General features: G+C 37.9%; 1 protein-coding gene across 1 annotated transcript in view; it reads left to right on the top strand.

Annotated features, from left to right (window-relative positions):
• PARD3B (par-3 family cell polarity regulator beta) overlaps positions 1-24,549 on the top strand; it is a 1,081,037-nt gene that overhangs the window by 960,215 nt on the left and 96,273 nt on the right. The gene's annotated exons all lie outside the window — the stretch shown is intronic.

Consider the following 24,549-nt stretch of genomic DNA (forward strand, 5'->3'; position numbering starts at 1 on the left):
TGCTCATGGGTTGGAAGAATCAATATTGTGAAAATGGCCATACTGCCCAAGGTAATTTATAGATTCAATGCCATCCCCATCAAGCTACCAATGACTTTCTTCACAGAATTGGAAAAAACTACTTTAAAGTTCATATGGAACCAAAAAAGAGCCCGCATCGCCAAGTCAATCCTAAGCCAAAAGAACAAAGCTGGAGGCATCACGCTACCTGACTTTAAACTATACTACAAGGCTACAGTAACCAAAACAGCATGGTACTGGTACCACAACAGAGACATAGATCAATGGAACAGAACAGAGCCCTCAGAAATGATGCCGCATAGCTACAACTATCTGATCTTTGACAAACCTGACAAAAACAAGAAATGGGGAAAGGATTCCCTATTTAATAAATGGTGCTGGGAAAACTGGCTAGCCATATGTAGAAAGCTGCAACTGGATCCCTTCCTTACACCTTATACAAAAATTAATTCAAGATGGATGAAAGACTTATATGTTAGACCTAAAACCATTAAAATCCTACAAGAAAACCTAGGCAATACCATTCAGGACATAGGCGTGGGCAAGGACTTCATGTCTAAAACACCAAAAGCAATGGCAACAAAAGCCAAAATCGACAAATGGGATCTCATTAAACTAAAGAGCTTCTGCACAGCAAAAGAAACTATCATCAGAATTAACAGGCAACCTACAGAATGGGAGAAAATTTTTGCAACCTACTCATCTGACAAAGGGCTAATATCCAGAATCTATAATGAACTCAAACAAATTTACAAGAAAAAACAAACAACCCCATCAAAAAGTGGGCAGAGGACATGAACAGACACTTCTCAAAAGAAGACATTTATGCAGCCAAAAAACACATGAAGAAATGCTCATCATCACTGGCCATCAGAGAAATGCAAATCAAAACCACAGTGAGATACCATCTCACACCAGTTAGAATGGCCATCATTAAAAAATCAGGAAACAACAGGTGCTGGAGAGGATGTGGAGAAATAGGAACACTTTTACACTGTTGGTGGGACTGTAAACTAGTTCAACCATTGTGGAAGTCAGTGTGGCGATTCCTCAGGGATCTCGAACTAGAAATACCATTTGACCCAGCCATCCCATTACTGGGTATATACCCAAAGGACTATAAATCATGCTGCTATAAAGACACATGCACACGTATGTTTATTGCGGCACTATTCACAATAGCAAAGAGTTGGAACCAACCCAAATGCCCAACAACAATAGACTGGATTAAGAAAATGTGGCACATATACACCATGGAATACTATGCAGCCATAAAAAATGATGAGTTCGTGTCCTTTGTAGGGACATGGATGAAACTGGAAAACATCATTCTCAGTAAACTATCGCAAGGACAAAAAACCAAACACCGCATGTTCTCACTCATAGGTGGGAATTGAACAATGAGAACTCATGGACACAGGAAGGTGAACATCACACTCCGGGGACTGTTGTGGGGTGGGGGGGGGAGGGACAGCATTAGGAGATACACCTAATGCTAAATGACGAGTTAATGGGTGCAGGAAATCAACATGCACATGGATACATATGTAACAAACCTGCACATGTGCACATGTACCTAAAACCCTAAAGTATAATAAAAAAAAAAAAAAAAAAAAAAAAAAAAAAAAAAAAAAAAAGAATGCTTGTGATTTTTGCACATTGACTTTGTATCCTGAGACTTTGCTGAAGTTGCTAATCAGCTTAAGGAGATTTTGGGCTGAGATGATGGCGCGTATTTACAACCTGACAAAAACAAGAAATGGGGAAATGATTCCCTATTTAATAAATGGTGCTGGGAAAACTGGCTAGCCATATGTAGAAAGCTGAAAATAGATCCCTTCCTTACACCTTATACAAAAATTAATTCAAGATGGATTAAAGACTTACATGTTAGGCCTAAAACCATAAAAACCCTAGAAGAAAACCTAGGCAATACCATTCAGGACATAGGCATGGGCAAGGACTTCATGTCTAAAACACCAAAAGCAATGGCAACAAAAGCCAGAATTGACAAATGGGATCTAATTAAACTAAAGAGCTTCTGCACAGCAAAAGAAACTACCATCAGAGTGAACAGGCAACCTACAGAACGGGAGAAAATTTTTGCAATCTACTCATCTGACAAAGGGCTAATATCCAGAATCTACAATGAACTCAAACAAATTTACAAGAAAAACACAAACAACCCCATCAAAAAGTGGGCGAAGGATATGAACAGACACTTCTCAAAAGAAGACATTTATGCAGACAAAACACACATGAAAAAATGCTCATCATCACTGGCCATCAGAGAAATGCAAATCAAAACCACAATGAGATACCATCTCACACCAGTTAGAATGGCGATCATTAAAAAGTCAGGAAAGAACAGGTGCTGGAGAGGATGTGGAGAAATAGGAACACTTTTACACTGTTGGTGGGACTGTAAACTAGTTCAACCATTGTGGAAATCAGTGTGGCAATTCCTCAGGGATCTAGAACTAGAAATACCAATTGACCCAGCCATCCCATTACTGGATATATACCCAAAGGATTATAAATCATGCTGCTATAAAGACACATGCACACGTATGTTTATTGCGGCACTATTCACAATAGCAAAGACTTGGAACCAAGCCAAATGTCCAACAACGATAGACTGGATTAAGAAAATGTGGCACATATACACCATGGAATACTATGCAGCCATAAAAAATGATGAGTTCATGTCCTTTGTAGGGACATGGATGAAGCTGGAAACCATCATTCTGAGCAAACTATCACAAGGACAGAAAACCAGACACTGCATGTTCTCACTCATAGGTGGGAATTGAACAATGAGAACACATGGACACAGCAAGGGGAACATCACACACCGGTGCCTGTTGTGGGGTGGGGGGAGGGGGAGGGATAGCATTAGGAGATATACCTAATGCTAAATGACGAGTTAATAGATGCAGCAAAACAACATGGCACATGGATACATATGTAACAAACCTGCAAGCTGTGCACATGTACCCTAAAACTTAAAGTATAATAATAAAAATAAAATAAAATAAATGAATTCACACACACTGTAAGGTTTGTAAATATGGACTTGAGACCTTAAAATCTTTTCAGCTGCCCTGTTGTGTAACTGTTTTCCCATCTTAGCTCTGAAAAGCTGTGAAGAACAAGTTGAAAGAATTTCAGTGGCTGCAAGTGAAACAGTCTGGTGAGTTTTTATAGGCCCAATTAAGTAAGCAAGATATACTAGCTGTGAAGTGTTAATATTTGCCAGAAGAAAACATAATACCTGTTATCTGCTGGTATTTTATTTTTTGTAAAACTTAAGATAGTCCTCTGGCCGGGCGCGGTGGCTCACGCCTGTAATCCCAGCACTTTGGGAGGCCGAGGCGGGTGGATCACAAGGTCAGGAGATGGAGACCATCCTGGCTAACACAGTGAAACCCCGTCTCTACTAAAAAATACAAAAAATTAGCCGGGCGAGGTGGCGGGCGCCTGTAGTAGTCCCAGCTACTTGGGAGGCTGAGGCAGGAGAATGGCGTGAACCCCGGGGGGGCGGAGCCTGCAGTGAGCCCAGATCGCGCCACTGTACTCCAGCCTGGGCGACAGCAAGACTCTGTCTCGAAAAAAAAAAAAAAAAAGATAGTCCTCTGACAACGGGGTGCTTTTTTCTTAGCAGATAAAGCTGATCTGCTTATTTAACAGCAGCATGAATATTCTGTCAATAATTTTAGCAATGAGATGCCTCTGAAGTTTTCTAAAAATATTAGTGCCTTTATTATTGTCTTTTTCAAGACTTGAATAGCAGTATCATTATCCCCCTGCTCAACCTTTTTTAAAAAAATTTCTTTGGCTAAATTAGAAGAAAGTTTATTTATAAAAGAGGTTTGTAGACACATGGTTGGGAAGGGAGTACATTTGTTTATGTATGGAAAAAAAAGTGGGAGTTAAAGCATCTTAAACTAGCTTGATATACCTGTTTCCACTGTCATTAAAAACATGGTGCTGGCCGGGCGCAGTGGCTCATGCCTGTAACCCCAGCACTTTGGGAGGCCAAGGCAGGTGGATCATGAGGTCAAGAGATTGAGACCAACCTGACCAACATGGTGAAACCCTGTCTCTACTAAAAATACAAAAATTAGCTGGACATAGTGGTGCACACCTGTAGTCCCAGCTACTCGGGAGGCTGAGGCGGGAAAATCACTTGAACCTGGGAGGCAGAGGTTGCAGTGAGCCGAGATCGCGCCACTGCCCTCTAGCCTGGCGACAGAGCGAGACTCTATCTCAAAAAAAACAAAAACAAAAACAAAAATTGTGCTATATCTCTCTGGCACAGCGGATTGGCTCAAGTAGATCATAGTTGGAACAATGAGATGGTTGGGTGAATAAATGTAAACATCGGAAAGATTTGTTTATTCTATTATGAAGTGGTCTAGAAGCCAACTTGAAGAAATGTACTTGGCCGCTGATCTGGACGACAAGAGACAAATCTGGTGAATTCCACACTTAGAGGAAAGCGAAAACACAATGCTGAGATCATGCTAACCATATTAAGGAAAGGATTTAAGATGAAATGTGCAATAGCCAAAGAAGTATAAAAGCCATCAGAAGGTTTTTCATCAACACCAGGAGAAAAGAGGATGAGTGCCATCAATGGTCCAATACCAGAGTGGAGATTTCTACGTATTTTCCTTGTCTGCTCCTTAAAAGCATCTGATAAAAACTAAGTACATTGATGAACAATTCTGGTTTAGGCAATAGCTCTTATATTCCGAAGAACAGAGACCTAAATCAAACTGACCTGATTCATAAAGGAAATTTTGTTGACTTATTTAAAAGAAGTCCATAACCATATCTTGACTTCAGGCAAAGCTGGATCCAGTTCCTCCAGACAGGCCATTAGGAGTCTCTTTTTTCATCTCTCAGCTTTGCTATTCTCTCTGCAGGCACCATTCTCAAGGGGAAAGACAGCCATCCGCAGCTCCAACACAACAACTCTGAAGGAGGAGATAGTTTCTCTGTAGATCGGGAAACATCCTGGAGCGGATGTTCAGCACAATGCTCAATAGCACTGATTGACTCAGCCTGGATCATGTGTCCACTTCTGAACAACCTTCATGGCCAGACAGGTGCAATATTCTTTTTTTTGGAGACAGAGTCTCCAAAAAACTTTTATTGCATTGTTGCCCAGGCTGGGGTGCAGTGGCACGATCTCCACTCACTGCAAGCTCCGCCTCCCAGGTTCATACCATTCTCCTGCATCAGCCTCCCAAGTAGCTGGGACTACAAGTGCCCACCACCATGCCCAGCTAATTTTTTGTATTTTTAGTAGAGACGGGGTTTCACCGTGTTAGCCAGGATGGTCTCGATCTCCTGACCTCGTGATCCACTCACCTCGGCCTCCCCAAGTGCTGGGATTACAGGCTTGAGCCACCACACCTGGCCGCAATATTCTTATAGACTAAAACTAGGCCACAAGACCACCCCTGGAACTAGACAGTGAAGTCAAGTCCACCCAGACTCCATAAATAAGGATAGGTGGAGAGAGAGAGTCTTCAAAGGAAAATCAAGGTGCTGTTAACAGGGAAAGGGAATGTAGATGGTAGGCACAATTATAAATTGTCTACAACAACTTTGAGTTCTAATAATGATATAAACTTTCATCATCTTCTTAGATTTCCAGGGAAAGAGAAAGAAAAGCCTTCCCTTTGTGTATTCTCCTGTTTATCATTGGAAAGAATAGATCTATTATCAAACTTAAATTTGCTGCCATTATTTGTTATGTAAAAGGAGAGAGAAAATTCACTTTTGTCTATTGGTTCAGCATCTTTGAACTATCCCAGGAACCCAGATGATGTCACTGAATTATTCATAAGAAATTATCAGACCTCTGGAATTTATTTATATAGGCAAATGACATTTTAATTCACCTCAGACCTAGCAATTCACCCCAGGATGATCTGAGTACAGATCGTCTCAGCAATACTCTGGGGGCAAATCTGATCCATAAAGGTTGTAGGGATAGCGAAAGAGGAGGGAACAATTCACCCCAGGAGAAGCAGCAGAATTATTTGAAAGGACTAAAGTTGCTCTCTTTCTTTACACAGAGTTGCTCTGTTTATATCTTCATGGATTATTGTCTTGTGACAAGCACATATTCTGTTCTTAAAACCTTTAGAAGGTGAGATGGGGTAAAGTATTAGAGCCATTAAATGTTTGTATCCGGGCCAGGCGGGGTGTCCCATGCTTGTAATTTCAGCACTTTGGGAGGCCGAGGTGAGAGGATCACTTGAGCCCAAGAGTTCGAGACCAGCCTGGGCAACATAGTCAAACCTGTCTCTACGAAAAAATACCAAAATTATCTGGGTGTGGTGGCATGCATCTGTGCTCCCAGCTACATGAGAGGCTGAGACAGGAGGACTGCTTGAGTCCAGGAGGTCAAGGCTGCAGAGAGCCATAATCATGCCACTGCATTCCAGCCCGGGCAACAGAGCAAGACCCTTTCTCCAAAAAAAAAAAAAAAAAAAAAAAAAAAAAAGCATGTGTCCATAGACTGCTGCGGTTGGACTGCTGCCACATGATGGGCAATCCTTTCTCAGCTGATGAAACTTCTTGAGCTCTATCCCAATGGTTCCCTCCCAGTGGTTGACTTTATCAACACATCTTTTGATTTCCAAAAACAGTGGAACTGAGGATTGGAAGCAATACCAAGGCAGAGTAAAAAGAGAGAGAAAACCATGTTTAATACATTACGTGGGTTTTAGAAAGGCCTGAAGTTTTATTGAATTTGGTTCTGGTGAAACATCAGTGCCACTGGAAGAGTTGAGATTTTGCTCACTTAGATTTCAACAAGTAGTAAAACAAAAAGAAAAAAATTGAGAAAAGAAGAGGACAAAATAAACTGAATTTTTTTTTTTTTTTTTTGGTTAGTGGCTTTGGCCCTTTTATATTTCAGTGTGTCTTTCAGAGGAATTTGTTGACATATAAGCTATATGGGAGAAGATCTGGACTATACAACATGTGAGTGAATTTCTAGCCTTTAAATATAGTATAAATCATTTTTGAAAGGAAGCAACATGTTTACAGGCAGTCCCCAACATAGAAATAACCTGTTCCAGAAGTCCATTTAGAAGTTGGCAATTTAGAACTAGGAATGGATTTTTCCCATAGGGAAAAATATATATATATATATAGTTTGTTAGGATCCCTAACCAGTCTACAAAAACCCACTAAAATCCAATAACCTTGTGCTAATCACAGAACAATAACCTTGAAGCAGAAACAGGGAACTATCTAACCCCCTCCCTTCTTTTCTGGACATATTTTTTTGGTATAGTCTCTGGACCCTTCCCATCTACCAGTCTTTAAGTCTGTTGCTCCAGGTTCCCTGACCCTTAACTCCCCTACCTCCGCATAATGGCACCCCACTTAAGCCCACCCCTCCCCTAAAGCGTTCAGACATCCAGTTACTTCTCTGCCTTATCCCTCAACAAAGTTACCATTCTCAGTACAGATAGTCTCAGCAATACTCTGGGGGACAAATCTGATCCATAAAGGTTGTAGGGATAGTGAAGGAGGAGGGAACAGGAGAGGGGCTAATGGAATGTACTCCCGGAACAGTAGTGTTATTGCTATTCCTGATGCTCTGTTGCTACTACTACACTAGCCTCTGGATTCTCCAGCACTTCTGTTTCCACGTATGGAGCCCAAGCTTACACAGAGCTCCCTGTCTGACACTGCCTGTGGGCAGTGACCTGATCCCAAGAGTGGATCCTATTTCTCCAGCAAACTGGCCCTTTCTCCAAAGGAAGCCTTTTGTTTCTGGGTCTGCCCTCTGTGGCCCAAGGGCCAGTTGCTACAACTAACATGGGCCAGGATGCCTCAGCTCTGCCTAAAAATCTGCCCTGATAAGATAGCTCTTCTAAACTACTCCTGTCCACTCATCCTGTCTTTCGAAACACACAGATGTCCGGAGTTTTAGAACTAGTAATTTAGCAGATATGGGAAGCATTTTAACACAGGAGACTCTGAAGCTAGGCTGCCTGAGTTCACATCCAGGCCGTACCCATTACTCAATAGGTAAATTTGGGCAATTTATTTTACCTCTCTGTCTCCTTTAAAAGTAAGATAATAGTACTATCTCCTTGAAGTACTGTGACACACACATGATTACATGTAAAGTACTTAGAATAGTGTCTAAACATGTAGGAAGTGTCAATAAACGAGAATATTTAAATGGTACACATATCAAGTTTTGAAATAACACATGCAACTGGCCAGACGACCCTTCTATCTTAGTCATTATTGGAGCTCCTTAGCCTCTTTGGTTATTTCAGAGCCCTTGGACATTATATAGCACACAAAGCCTTGAGGGTGGCCTTCACATCCTGCTCCCACTGGTTACCACTGAGATGCCCAGGGTCACTTCAGGTGGTAACTGTCAAGCTTGGTCATCAGGCACTTTTAGCAAATTCCATTAGTCCAAAGGTCAGTATCTATTTCCCTCTCTCCCACACAAATACTTTTCCTTCAAAAGTACATTCCTTTCATCCCTGACCCTGGGGGCACACCTAATCTCTTTAATGAGCTTATGCTAAAATCAAAGACCAGAAAAAAGTTGACTTCTAGCAGCTTCTGCCTGCAGCTCTGCAGAAACCCTGAAGCAAAGAAATACCAGGGTCCAGTTAAGCGCTTAAAATAGGAGGGTGAGATACAAAGAGAATATATACAAATTATTTACTCAATAAATTATACTACAACCAGATTGTTAATAAAAATGGCATCATTTACTCAGTGCTGACTCTGCCTTATATAAGCTATTCCATATACTAGCTCTGTGAGGTAGATATCTTTAATCCAGTTTTATAGATGAGAAAACAAAGGTTCCAAGACCTTGCCTCATGGCCACACAATCATTAGCAAAGCTGATTTTCAAATCTCTATTGACTCCCGGTGAAAAGAGAAAGGAAAGCTCCTATGGCTGGTGTTGAGATACTTCTTAATATAAGATGTTTGAAAGAAAGAAAATGTGTGAATATTCGTCTATAAACACTATGAAAACTGTCTTCTACCTTTGTTGAACTACTCTTGAATTATCACTCTTAATTTGTTTTTGAACCCAATAATATTGAACCAAAATCAAAGTGTGGTGTTGTTTTATCAGTCCTCTTTCAAAGTCTAAATGAAATCATTCTTTTTATGCTGTAATCAAATAAGTTACCCATCTCTGGCTCAAACCCAAACCTAAATAGCAAAGAGCAGAAAAAGGAAGTTCAGGAACACATGATTTTTCCATAGTATGTCAAAAAACCCTATGCTATACTTCCATTAGAGTGAAAAAAGGAACTCTTTCTGCTTTTAATGAGCAATTAATTCCAGTTCAGGATGTCGAGTTTAGAATAGGTTAACTTCCCCCAAACCACAGCCGTTTGTGTTGGATCATGGTTAAAACCCCAAATTCCAACTTCTACAATAATAACATTCTTTTCTTCTACTGCAATGGGAGAAATGACCATTTTATGTAACATAAGAAAAACTATAGCAGAAACCCCTATGAATTCCAGATTTCTTAAACTGTTCTCAAAGCTGTTTAAAATCAGTTGGGTACATTTTATTTTAGCAGTGCTTAAATGTTCTAAAATAAACTTTGGGTACTAAATAAAAAAAAGAAGATGTCTGGAGTCGAATATATGAACATCTATCTAACTGGTATTTATAGCACATGTATCACTTAAATTTGACAACAGTTAAAACTCCACATAAGCCATGTTTGTATTCAGATCCTGTGGCCTGGGATGTCTCCTCACACAGCTTCCTGACTGTAACCAACCAATCAGGTCACTGCAGCAGCCATCTTGTTCTTTCAGTTTAAGGAAATTTTGACCGAGAGTCGTTCTGAGATTTAACATCATTTGGTTCTTATTAAGTAGTAACTAGTCTGGTGTTGTGATGGGAAAAAGAAAATTCACAGAAAGCTTACATCTGAAAGGAAGACAGAAAGCACACTTGAATCAAAGAAAACCCTAAAATGAGAATGATCACTACAGTAGTATTGGAATTGCCATTCTGCACAAGAAAAATGACCACTTTTGAATACAATTGTAATGATGCATACTAAAGTCTATGACTTTCCAGCCCTCCTATGAATCTCATTAATGTCTTTGTATTTCATTCGGAGCCTTGAAATCACAGCACTAAATTTTCAGAGCGTTTATGAAAGAGTGCAAAAGTTGATACCACTGAATTTTAGCGAGGCTAACAGTAAAACCTCCCATTTACTTTAGTAAATGATCTAAGAAGAAAGGATATAATGTTGATATTATAAACCATTGAGAAATAGTCTCTTTTCTACTCTCCAGATAAGGCTTCTGTGAAGCAGTGGAGTATTTAGGTTTTATCTCCATCAAGCTTCCTTCAAATGATCATTCTGAGTCATCTCTCCCTCACAGACATAGCTCCATTCCCTAAACAGCAAAGTCAAAGTTGCACATGAGAGAAACGTATTTTCTGCAATTTTCCATTCCTTCGTTGGTTTTTTTCATTCAGTGAATACTCGGCAATTTATGAATGCCTATGAAAATGTACATCGAGCCTGACAGTTGTATCATCAACACTTACCTACAAGGAAAGAAAACTTGTTTGGTGTATGTGTGTATCTTTAAGCCTGTGTGTGTGCATAAAGATGTGTGATTTGAAGTTTCTCCTTTACAGAAACAGAAGGAAATGTTGTATGAGAAAGACAATCCCCATCATGACCTGGTGTCTTTAATGAACCTTCTGGCTCACTCTATAGTATTAGATACCCCCAAACCATGTGGAGACACCTCCGTTTTTCTCTTTTGTTTTCCCGTCATCACTAATTGACAGAGTGAGTCACAGCTTGTTTCTCAATAGCAAATTTATTTTAGTTTTAAGTTTTTATATCTATCATCTACTTTTTTTCCTTCATTTTTCTTTTTTTTAGTATGAACCAGTTTTCCTGTTTTCTATGCAATTCCCTTTGCAGTAACTTCCCAGATTTAAATTGCCAGGTGTGCTTCAGCAGCAATGCACAATATGTGTATGTGGTTATAAGGGAATCAGAGACTCTCATATCAGAGGAAAATCGTGGTCTCACAATTAATGTGAATGATAGCAGGAAGGAATCTTTAAAGTAGTACTTGAATTGATGATCAGAAAGAAACAAAACAAAACAAAACAAAAAAACGCTATGGGCTTTAGGAGGTTGCAGCTTTCGTGTGGTTCCAGAACTATTTTGCCTTTTCCCAATTTCAGAAAATGGATAACTTTCTCATTTCTATGTATGGATGTATATATATATAAGGTTAAAAAATCTAATCCCTAAATACATGATGATGGGGGGAGCAGACGACAGGCAAACAGGAAAGAACTGACATTTTGTTTATCAAGCATTCAAATTTTCCCCTTTGTTGGTTCATAAGAAAATTTGAGTACCTTCCCATTTAGAAACTTAAGAGTTTCCTAGCTTTCTTAAATATTTTATCTCCAAAATAAGAAGAAAACCTGTTAATATCCTATCATCAATTGAGGAAAAGAATAGTCATTTTCACATATGTTCTGTCACTTTGGCCCCAGGATTGGAGAACAGAATTTCAAAATGTGTGGTTCCTTAGTCATACATTCATTTATTAATTAATGTGGTAGACCTTTGCTCAGTGGCAACCTTTTGCCAGACATTTACTTGACTCTGAGGAATCAAAAGTGAATAAGGAGTTCATGTCTGCTGGGAAAGGCAGACAGGAAACATAATTTCAAATATAATGAGATATTTAGGAGTAGTTATGCAGGAAGAAATTGATAAGCGAATGCATAGGAAAGAGAGACTAACCAAGAATTAACGAGATAGATTTGCTTTTATCCCTGTGAAGTTTTCCCTTGTGTGTTCAGCCTTCCCTTTTGTCTGCATTTAGGGCTGTCTGACTCCAAAGTAAGCTACTAAATCTAAACAATTGCCCTTTGTAAATGTAAAGTGGCTTTTATCGTATGTTTCATGATGATACTTTTCTTTACGCCCAACCTCTCCTTTTGAGGATCTGAGCATTTCTGCATCACACTGTCCCAATTATCAACCAAGATCAGCCCTAGAGAGTAGTTTTTCTAACTGTGTGTCACAACTTATTAGATGATCATACCATCAATTAGTTGGTCACTCTTATCATTTCTAAATGATTTTGCATAGGATATATCAAAGGGCATGGCAGGTAGTAAAGGTGGGTATTGGTACAGTTTTTGTTTCATATCCAATGTGGGAACACACACACATGTTTGGTCATGATGTAAATTATAAGTCTTCGTATGGGTTATGATTTTAGGAGGCTGAGAAAGTCTGGTTTAGACTTTAAGTTTCCTACATGCTTATTTACTATTTCCCTTATAAGAACCCACACAGTGCTATTTCACATTAGGAACTAAAAAAGACATTTTTAAATAAACATTATTAATAAATCTTATCTGAAACACATAATGAATGGCACATAGTTTGCTCTTCTTGTTTATATCTACATATCAATACAGATAGATACATATGGATAGAAATATAAAGATAGATACAGACACAATTTGCATATATTTAAATGAATTTTAGTTTAATAGTCAATGATTTATGAAACTCTTAAATAAACATATTGAAAGAAGTTACAACTATAAAGCTAGAAATATGTGGATATACTTGGCACACTCCAGGCTTTCTTTATTCTCCTGAAAATTACTATCTTTTATATTTAACAAGATTTTATGTTTTTATTATTTTTCTTAGTTTTTTTTTTTTTTTTTTACTTTAAGGTTTGAGGGTACATGCGAAGGTTTGTTACATAGGTAAACTCATGTCACCGGGGTTTGTTGGACAGATTATTTCATCATCCAGGAATTAAGCCCAGTACCCAATAGTTACCTTTTCTGCTCCTCTCCCTCCCCCGACCTTCCACTCTCAAATAGACCCCAGTGTCTGTTGTTTCTTTCTTTGTTTTCATAAGTGCTCATCATTTAGCTCCCACTTATAAGTGAGAACATACAGTACTTGGTTTTCTGTTCCTGCATTAGTTTGTTGAGGATAATGGCCTCCACCTCCATCCATGTTTGCACAAAAGACATGATCTCATTCTTTTTTATGGCTGCATTAGTATTCCATGGTGTATATGTGCCACATTTTCTTTATCCAATCTGTTATTGGTGGAGATTTAGGTTGATTCCATGTCTTTACTATTGTGAATAGTGCTGCAATAAACATTTGCATGCATGTGTCTTTATGGTAGAATGATTTCTATTCCTTTGGGTATATAACCCAGTAATGAGATTGTTGTTTGAAATGGTGGTTCTGCTTTTAGCACCTTGAGAAATGACCATACTGCTTTCCACAACGGTTGAACTAATTTACACTCTCACCAACAGTGTATAAGTGTTCTCTTTTCTCCACAACTTTGCCAGCATCTATTACTTTTTTATTTTTTAATAATAGCCATTCTGATGGGTGTGAGATGGTATCACATTGTGGTTTTGATTTGCATTTCTCTAATAATCAGTGATATTGAGATTTTTTTTATGTGCTTGTTGGCTGCATGTGTGTCTTTTTTTGAAAAGTATCTATTCATGTCCTTTTTAAAAAAGTATCTATTCATGTCCTTTTTAATGGGGTTGTTTTTCTCTTGTAAATTTAAGTTCCTTATAGATGTTGGATACTAAACATTTGTCAGATGCATAGTTTGCAAATATTTTCTCCCATTCTGTAGGTTGTACGTTTACTCTGTTGATAGTTTCTTTTGCTGTGCAGAAGCTTTTAAGTTTAATTAGATCTCATTTGTCAATTTTTGCTTTTGTCGTGATTGCTTTTGGTGTCTTTGTCATGAAACCTTTGACTGTTCCTATGTCCAGGATGGTATTGCCTGGGTTGTCCTCCAGGGTTTTTATAGTTTTGGGTTTTACATCTAAGTCTTTAATCCATTTTGAGTTGACTTTTGTATTTAAGGAAGGGGTCTAGCTTCAGTCTTCTGCATATGGCTAGCCAGTTATCCCAGCACCATTTATTGAATAGGGAGTCTTTTCTCCATTGCTTGTTTTATCAGCTTTTTCAAAGATCAGGTGGTCATAGGTGTGCACCCTTATTTCTGGGCTCTCTATTCTGTTCCATTGGTCTGTGCACCTGGTTTTGTACCAGTACCATGCTGTTTTGGTTACCATGGCCCTGTAGTATAGTTTGAAGTTGGGTAACATGATACCTCCTGCTTTGTTATTTTTGCTTATGATTGCCTTTGCTATTTGGTCTCTTTTTGGTTCCATATGTATTGTAAAATGGATCTGTAAATTCCATATGGATCTGTAAATTGCTTTGGGCAGTATGGCCATTTTAATGATACTGATTCTTCCTATTCATGAGCATGGAATGTTTTTCCATTTGTTTGTGTCATCTCTAATTTCTTTGTAATTGTAATTGTAATCTGTTTTGTAATTCTCATTGTAGAGGTCTTTCACCTCCCTGGTTAGCTGTATTTCTAGGTATTTCATTCTTTTGGTGGCAGTTGTGAATGGGATTGCCTTTCTGATTTGGCTGTCAGCTTAGCTGTTGTTGGCATAAAGGAATGCTAGTGATTTTTGTACACTGATTTTGTATCCTGAAACTTTGCTGCAGTTTATCAGCTGAAGGAGCTTTTGGGTTGAGACTATGGGGTTCTCTAGGTATAAAATCATATCGTCTGCAAACAGAGATAGTTTGACTTCCTCTCTATCTGGATGCCCTTTATTTCTTTCTTTTGCTTGATTGCTCCGGCTGGGACTTCCAATACTCTGCTGATCAGGAGTGGTGAGAGAGAGCATCCTTGTCTTGTGACAGATTTCAAGAGAAATGCTTCCAGTTTTTGCCATTCGGTATAATATTGATTGTATGTTTGTCATAGATGGCTCTTATTATTTTGAGGTATATTCCTTCAATACCTAGTTTATTGAGAGTTTTTAACATGAAGGGGTACTGAATTTTATCAGAAACCTTTTCTGCGTCTATTGAGATAATCATGTGGTTTTTGTCTTTAGTTCTGTTTATGTGATGAATCACATTTATTGATTTTCATATGTCGAATCAACCTTGCATCTCAAGGATGAAGCCTATTTTATCATGATGGATAAGCTTTTTGATGTGCCGCTGGATTCTGTTTCCAAGTATTTTGTTGAGGATTTTTGCATCCGTGTTCATCAAGGATATTGGCTTTAAGCTTTGTTGTTGTTGTGTCGCTGCCTAGTTTTAGTATCAGAATGATGCCAGCCTCATAAATGAGGTGGGGAGGAGTTTCTCTTGGGAGGGTGTATGTGTCCAGGAATCTATCCATCTCTTCTAGGTTTTCTAGCTTGTGAACATAGAGGTGTTCATAGTAGTTTCTGATGGTTATTTTTATTTCTGTGGGGTCAGTGCTAATATTCCCTTCATCATTTCAAATTGTGTTTATTTAGATCTTCTCATTTTTCTTCTTTATTAGTCTAGCTACCAGCCTACCTATCTTACTAATTTTTTTCAAAAAAACCAACTTCTGGATTCATTGATCTTGTGAATGCTTTTTCATGTCTCAATTTCCTTCATTTCAGCTCTGATTTTTGTTATTTCTTATCTTCTGCTAGCTTTGGGGTTGATTCGTTCTTGCTTCTCTAATTCTTTCAGTTGTGATGTTAGGTTGTTAATTTGAGATCTTTCTGACTTTTGGATGTGAGCAGTTATTGCTGTGAATTTCCCTTTTAACACTGCCTTAGCTGTGTTGCAGAGATTCTGGTATGTTGTGTCTTTGTTCTCATTAGTTTTAAAGAACTTTTTGATTTCTGCCTTAATTTCATTATTTGCCAAAAAGTCATTCAGGAGCATGTTGTTTAATGTCCATCTAATTGCATGTTTTTGAGTGATGTCTCAGTCTTGACTTGTATTTTTATTGTGCTGTGGTCCGAGAGTGTGTTTGTTATGATTTTGGTTGTTTTGCATTTGCTGAGGATTGATTCATGTCCCATTATGTGGACAATTTTACAGTATATGCCATGTGGTGATGAGAAGAATATATATTCTGTTGTTTTTGGGTGGAGAGTTGTACAGAGCTCTTTCAGTTCCATTTGGTCCAGTGTTGAGTTCAGGTCCTGAATATCTTTGTAAATTTTCTGCCTCGATGACCTAATAACGTCAGTGGAGTATAGGAGTCTCCCACTATTATTGTGTGGGAGTCTGTCTCTTTGTAGGTCTCTAAGAACTTGCTTTACGAATCTGGCTGCTACTGTACTGGGTTTATATATATTTAGGATAGTTAGGCCTTGTTGAATTGAACCCTTCACCATTATGTAATGCCATTCTTTATCTTTTTGATCTTTGTTGGTTTGAAGTCTGTTTTGTGTTAAATTAGGATTGCAACCTCTACTGTTTTCTGTTTTCTATTTGCTTGGTAGATTTTCCTCTGTCCCTTTATTTTGAGCCTACAGGTGTCATTTCATGTGAGATGGGTCTCTTGAAGACAGCTATCATTCGGTCTCACTTTTTTATACAGCTTACCATTCTGTGCCTTTTAAGTGAGGCATTTAGCCTGTTTACATTCAAGGTTAATATTGACATGTGTGGATTTGATCCTGTCATAATGTTGTTACCTGGTTATTATGTTGGCTTGTTTGTGTGGTTGCTTTATAGTGACACTGGTCTGTATGTTTAAGTGTGTTTTTGTGTTAGCTGGTAGCAGTCTTCCCTTTCTATATTTAATGCTTCTTTCAAGATTTCTTGTAAGGCAGGTCTGGTCGTAGTGAATTCCTTCAACATTTGCTTATCTGAAAAGGATCTTATTTCTCCTTTGCTTAGGAAGCTTAGTTTAGCTGGATATAAAATTCTTGGTTGAAGATTCTTTTCTTTCAGACACTTGAATACAGGCTGCCAAACTCTTCTGGCTTGCAGGGTTTCAGCCGAGAGGTCTGCCGTTAGCGTTGATGGTGTTCCCTTTGTGGGTGACCTGTCCTTTCTCTCTAGCTGCTTTTAACATTCTTTCTTTCTTTCATTTCAACCTTGGAAAATCTGATGATCTTGTGTCTTGGGGATGATCTTCTTATGTAGAATCTTGCGGGAGTTATCTGTATTTCCTGAGTTTGACCATTGGCCTGTCGAGCAAGGTTGGGGAAGTTTTCATGGACAATATCCTGAAATACATTTTCCAAGTTGTTTGCTTTCTCCCCCTCCCTTTCAGGGATGACTAATGTGGTCTCTTTTCATAATCCCATACTTTCCAGAGGTTTTGTTCATTTTTAAAATTTTTTTTCTCTACTTTTGTCTGACTGTCTTGTTTAAAGAATCCGTCTTCAAAGCTCTGAGATTCCTTCCTGAACTTGGTTTATGCTGCTGTTAATACTTGTGATTGCATTGTGAAATTCTTGTATTGTGTTATTCAGCTCTGTCAGACCCGTTATGTTCTTTTTCACACTGGCTATTTCATCCTTCAGCTCCTGTATCACTTTGTTGTGATTCTTACATTCCTTGAATTGGGTATTGCCATCCTACTGAATCTCGATGATCTTCATTCCTATCCATATTCTGAATTCTATTTGTGTCATTCTAGCCAGTTCAACCTGGCTAAGAACTCTTGTTAGAGAACTGACGAGGTTGTTTGGAGGACATATGGTACTCTGGCCATTTGAGTTACGGGAGTTCTTGTGTTGCTTCTTTCTTATCTCTACACGTGGGTGTTCCGTTTACCGCAGTGTAGATTGAGTACAGTCGATAGACTTCTTGATGTTTTCACTGGACTGAGGCTTTGTGCAGGGTCTTTATTTGAAGCTGACTTCTAATCTCTGGTTTCAGAGGTTGGTATGTTAGCAAGGCATTTCTGGTGTTGAAGCTTTGGGGTGTGATCCAGTAGGTGGCACTTAGGCTTATTAGTCAGTTGGTAGACTCTTGCTTGGTTTTGTGGCTCCCCTGTGTTTCCTCATAGTTGCAGCTATGTTCCCTCTCAATGCTCTGAAAGTTTGAGTTCTCTCCCCCTTCAGCGCTGGCTGTAGATAATGGCTTGGCACTCCTGGACTGCCCACTGCAGCTCTGGAGAGATCTCAGTGTTTACGTTCCTCCCCTAACTTAGAGGCAAAAAACGAAGGGATCTTAGTAGTGATTGTGGCCAAGGGTCTTTTGTTTGTCTTCCGAAGCCTCTGCCCCAGAGAGATGCAGGTCAGTAATCCCTCAGTGCAATCAGCCCAGGATGGGGAGGGTCTGTGGTGCAAGCCCAAGCCAGGGATTCCTTGTCTGGTGATGAGTAGTGGTGGATATGTGGAAAATATGGGAGATGGACTGTCCTCCTTTCCTTGGGTTAACTACAGCTTGTTGGAGGTGTGGTAAAGCACTTGGGTTCTTTGCTCCTTCATCAGTCTAAGGGTAGCAAGGGTGGTTCCACTACAAAGGCAGTGGCAGAGAGGCATTCAGTTGCCCCTGGAGGCGCTCTGTCCAGGGAGTTGCCGAGTTGCTATTGGCTCAGTAGCTCTGGCCAGGGGTGGCTGGAGGCTTAGGCCTGGAAGACAAGTTTTTATCATAAATTAATACATGCTCTAAAATATTTAGGTAATTGGTAAAAGTGTTAAAATGAAAATGTAAATTATTCATTATCTGACCCCCCAAGAAATGAACACTGTTTATGTTTTGGAGTATTTTCTTTCTATACACACACACACACACATATGCATAACATGTAGTAATTAAATTGGAATCCTTCTGAATATGCTATATTTAAGCCACGTTTTTTTACTTTGTTATATTTTGAAAATTTATCATGACATTAAACAATCTTCAAAACTGTGAATTTAATGTTTAATGCATAGTATTTTCTAGAAAGGATATTAAGTAATTGGTTAATCACTTTACCATTATTGGACATTTAAGTTGTATTCATTGTTTCTCATCATAAGTAATGAAATAGCAATTAGCCTTACAAATAAGTATTTGTATTATTAGTTCTTTATCATAAATCAATATAAGGTACTAATTATCTAGTATGAGGCTATGAAATTTATTTAAAATTTGGCACATATTACTCATCTTTCCTATGAAAGTTGTCAAGTTTATATTCTTGCCAGCAGCATATTCATTAATACACTGAACAAATATTTATTAATGGTCTGTTTTATACAGGTTTTAGAGCAACCCTATTAAAATTGAGTGTATTTTTCCTAGTTTTACCAATTTGATGGCAAATATCAATTATGTTGTTTTCATTTCTTAATTACAACTGAGAATAAAGATTTCATAGGTTTATTGGCCATGTATATTTCTTCTTTTTATGAATTTTCTATTTTTTCTATTACAATGTTTGCCTTTGTCACTCCTGACTTGTTAAGGTTCTTGATGTGGAAAGAATATTAAGCCTTTACTGTCAAATTTCATTCAGGGTTTTTTTTCCAACTTTGTCAATAGACTCTTTACCTTTGTGATCCCTTAGAGCGTAAGGACTTTTATTTTTGTGTAAACAAACCTGGGATGTGTACTAGTTTTTTCACATACCATTTAAACATCTATCAAGATGATTATATGATTTTTTTCTTCTTTTTCTATTAATGTGAGAGTTTAGACTCTAATGTTGAATAGCCCTTGCGGTTCTGAAAAAATAAGTCTACACTTACATGCTGTCTGTTTTGTCCTTTAGAGAGACGGGGGCATGGATTGCTAATATTTCATTTGTGATTTTATATCTTATTTGTAAGTGAACCTTTGCCAAATGATCTGGCTAGCTTTTCATCTGTTTCTATGCTTTGTAACAATGTCTATAATGTAGGAATTATCTCTCTGTAAAGATTTTAAATAACTCATCCACAAAAACACCTAGCTTGATCCTCTTTCCTGGGTAATTCTTTGACACCTTTTTCAGTTTTTCTGATAGCTACAGATATTTGGAAAAGGAGATTTTTTTTTTTCCTTTACTGAATTTTGGAAATCTGCCTTTTCTGTAAAATTATCTGTATTTCTTTGAGATTTTTTAACTTTATTTAGTGTATTTTGTATCTTTACCAAATAATATATTTAATAATTTTTTGTTTTCGTTTATTTTTACTTCATTATTTTTATATTTATATTTATTTTTATACATTTGTTTTTACTTATTATTTTGTTTCCTTAAAACCTATTTTTTGAATTATTCAGCTATTTATTCTATTTACTTCTCAGTATTATTTTAAAACAATATAATTTAAGGCAATGAATTTGCTTTTGAACTTAGTTTAGGTATACTTCTGGAAGTGATTGATAATATGCTAGTGTTATTTTTTTTTCTAAGTATTCTAAAATATTAAAGACTATTTTTCCTTTGATCGAGAATGATTTATATGATCTTTAAATCAAGGAATTAGGTTTTTTATTTAAGCTTTTATTACTAATATATGGTTTTAAGCTCTGTAGTGAAGGACAGTGACTTCTCCCATTTTTGCCTGGTGGCATTTATTAAAAGTTGGCATAATATATGGTAACTAACTGTTGTCATTAAAAAAATTAATTAAATTCAAAATAATGATTTTTCTGTAAATATGTATTCTCTAATAAATACTTATTGAGTGCCTATAATATTATATTCCAGGCACCATGAAGGTGCTGGAGGATAGCAAGGAGCAAAACAGACAAAAATCTCTTGGCTTGTGGTACTGGCACACTAGTAGTTGATAAATATGTACACACCATATTTCCTTAAATATAAGTCAGCACCAATTATTATACACACAATAAATTTTTACTAACAAACAGCTTTTCAAGAGGAGAACAAAAAAGTGAAAACCATCACATTAAATGTAAACTTTTACATTAAAAGACATTTCAATTTTACAAATATTTAGGTATGAGAAATGTGTTTCTTACTATTGAGAAAATATGGTAAAACAATCTTATTATATTGTTTTTGATATTGTAAATACTTACTTATCACTGTTTATCTGTTGAACACAGATATTAGGTTAAAATTCCCATATACTATTTGGTTCTGAGGCCTTTCAGTATCCCTTTTTTCTTAAGTCTATCACTTATTAAAAGTTTAATTGTGCCATTTGATTCATTCTGAGGCTTTTTCTTCCAAAGAAATGTTTAACTCATTTCTATGTGTTATGATAACTTGGATTCTTGTCTTTTCTGTCATCTTGTTTTAGGCTTTCTGTTTGTTTTATATACCCTTTTCTGTTTTCTTACCCCCATGTACTTTATGTGTGTGTGTGTGTATTTTTTTTTTTTTTTGAGGTAGAGTCTTGCTCTGTTGCCCAGGCTGGAGTGCAGTGGCGCAATCTTGGCTCACTGCAATCTCCGCCTCCCAGGTTCTAGCAATTCTCTGCCTCAGCATCCTGAGTAGCTGGGATTACAGGCGCCCACCACCACACCCAACTAATGTTTGTATTTTTAATAGAGTCAGGGTTTCACCATCTTGGCCAGGCTGGTCGTACCATATTTTTTCTTTGATGATTTTTAGTAATTTCAATCATACTGGCTTTATAAATATTATTTAGCCTATTTTCTCTATCAACATCAAAAATAAAATAATCTTTTGAGTTCCTTACATGTTAAAGAAACAAAGTAAAGTGACTGTGTTATCACAACTTTCCTTTATAGTTTTTAACCTGTGGTATTTAATATACAGTTGTATTTCTAAAGAAGGTGTATCTCTATTTTTAAAATATTTTTAATGTGACATAGATCCTACTATCCAGGGATTATATGTAGCGTTTAATGCCAGTCCTTCCTTGCTATGACAGCTCCATTGCTCAGTTCTTTATTTTGATTCATCTCTCAGATAACCTGCTCTTTTTTTTTTTTGAGTAATTTTAGTTCAGGAAGAATATGTAGGCAGTATATTTTTAAATCCTTAAAATCTGATAATATTCTTTATATATAAATCTAAATACTTATAAGAATATCTGGTGGTTTGAAGTTTGAAGTACATAACAAATTTTTTTTTTACATCAATGACTTGACTTGACTGCTTCCCAAGGTTTTTTTCCTGAAAATTCTATTATCTTTTTGTTTTTAATATTGGTGAAGGAGAAATCGGAGGCTTATCTACCTTTTCTTTAAGTAACTTGTTTTCTCTGTCTGGATCTTAGGGGCTTCTTTCTTTATTCACGATATTCCAATTTTTTACCTACATTTGTCAGGGTTTTGGTCTCTGCATTCATTTTGCCAAGCCTTTTTTGTGTTCTTTTTATTGATGGCCTCATGTTGGTTTCTGCTGTTTTCTTGCTTGAAAGCACCTTAAATGAGATGATTGAAGTCTCCTTGATTCTCATCACCTTACATCTGAAGATTTGTAGAAGAGTCTCCTCAAACCTCAACAGCAGGACTGTCTGATGTTAACTCACACCTCCTGTTTAAAAGTAAGTTCAGCAGCTGAGAGGACAGGAGTAGAGCCAAAACCCTCAACAATATTTGGAGGAGAACTTTGCGTCTGCTTAGTTTTGCAGGTATTTTTGCTGAAATCACTGGATAAGGGGAGAGCTTTCTATGCCCTGACTTCTTTTTGGCCCAGCCCTCTCATCCTATATTGCCTGTGGCTGTGTCTGCCCTTCACCTTCATACTATTGCCCATCTAATTAGAAGAGAGAGCACTTTCTATCTTTTAGATTTTTTCCGCTGTTACAGCTACTTGGAGAATCCAAGACTTTCCAGGTGTGCTGTTCAGAATGCTGCCACTTCCAACATAACAAAAAGCCCCATGTTAATCTCATCAGTCTCATAACCTCTCCTCCAGCCTCAGCCTTCTAATGAAAGGCTTAGCCTCCTCTGCCTGCTCCCCAAGAGGGTTGGTTTTGAGCTGGCACCATGCCCTCCTTTCCATCCAACCCATGGCACTATTTCCAATACATACTCCTCAATGACTCGCACTGGTGCAAGTTTCACCTGTTGTATATGCAGTTGGTCATTTCAGCCAGGATCTGGGAGATCAGTAGTAAATTGTCTATGCTCACATTGCCATTTTTTACTCATAATTTGATACCCATCAAAACACTTAAATCTCTCCAGAATAAGAGATTTCTTAGTGATGAACCATGGCAAGAGCCAGGACAGTTTTATTGCCTCCCAAAGGCTATTATTTTCTTAGCTGCAACTTTCTTATTCACACACAGTAAAGCAATGCAGATCTCATGGTATGACTGGAAAATACTAGGGCTTTTTTCCCCTCCTACATGGTTAACTCCTAATTTTCCTTTAAATGGTCCTGAAAACAAGAGACATGGTATGTACAACTTCCAAATTGGTTTCCTTACCACTCCAAGAGTAGGGTCTCTGGAAAATATAGTAACAAAGCCGGTTTTCTAGTCACATGTCACCATAATTTCAGTAGGGCTAAGCTGGAAAGGCCAAAGAAATTCGGAGGATTAAGAGGTTTTTTGGTTTTTGTTTTTACATTGAAGATGTAAAAAATAATTACAATATAATGCTGGGTGTTATGTATGCACAATTACCTTTGAACACAAAAAGGTTTTATTTTTTCTGTCAAGGTACATTGTTTGTTATAACAATTATTAAAGATAAAAAACAAAGTCCCTGCTATAGACATAGAGATGTTGGTTGCATGACTTTATTAGCTCCTAGACTGAGGCCTGTATTGTGGATGCTAATCTAATAACAGAATCATATTTATAATACAGTAGGAAATTCTCTCTGCAGATTCAGAAGAGTACACATGAGACCCAGCATTATCGAAGGCTTATCCTTTCTCACACTGAACTAATACTCACCCTTCATTTTGGTGACAACTCCAGCTCAATGAGAATTTCAACGAAGGGCCTGACTCTCTCCCCTTCCAGCCCCTTCGCTCCAGCAGATATGATTACTTGGATTCTGCCTATGGGTCCATGATGTGTACCCAGTCCCAGGAAGGTGCAGGAAAATCTGATCCTTTTTCAAAAATCATCTTAGAATCGAACCAGTCTTACTCTGATTTTCATGACACCTCCACCCTGCCCTTGCTTCTCGCAGGGTTTGGGGCTCCATGTCCTTATCAGTATCAGACTTCCACGGAGGCTGCTATCTCCAGTACCCCCAGAACACTAGCATTATAGTTTCTACTGGAATTCCCTAAACTACATTGCACACCCATTGCAACTAGACCCAACTGCTTGCCAACTGGTCATGGACAATCTTGAACATAGATTCTGTTTCACAGTTTGTCCTAATCTCTCCTTTCTTCTCAGATCTGTCTTTTTATCCCTGTCCCTCTGTGTACCCATGGTCACATCTGGGTGTCTGTGGTGGGATTGTGGATGTACACTTCTACCCACTGTAAGCAGCTATCACAGGTCTGGCCCACTCAACTGCTCCCCGATATCTGGTAGTGACAGAACCTTGACTTCAAAATCAAAAGATACAAAGGTGATTCCAGTATTGCCAGGTAGAGTTTTACAAAGAGTACCTGCCTTCGTGGCCCCTTTTTCTAAAATTTTGGTAAGCAGATATATACCTAGAAGTATGCCAGCCAGAAAGTCTGCAGCAGCTCTGGGGCCTCAGTAACATAAGCACGACTCCAACTTGATAGCAAGCTCAACCTTGATCTCCAACTCCTCGTCTTCTGTTTATGGCAC

The sequence above is a fragment of the Nomascus leucogenys genome, chromosome 22a (assembly GCF_006542625.1).
Source record: "Nomascus leucogenys isolate Asia chromosome 22a, Asia_NLE_v1, whole genome shotgun sequence".
Taxonomy (NCBI): domain Eukaryota; kingdom Metazoa; phylum Chordata; class Mammalia; order Primates; family Hylobatidae; genus Nomascus; species Nomascus leucogenys.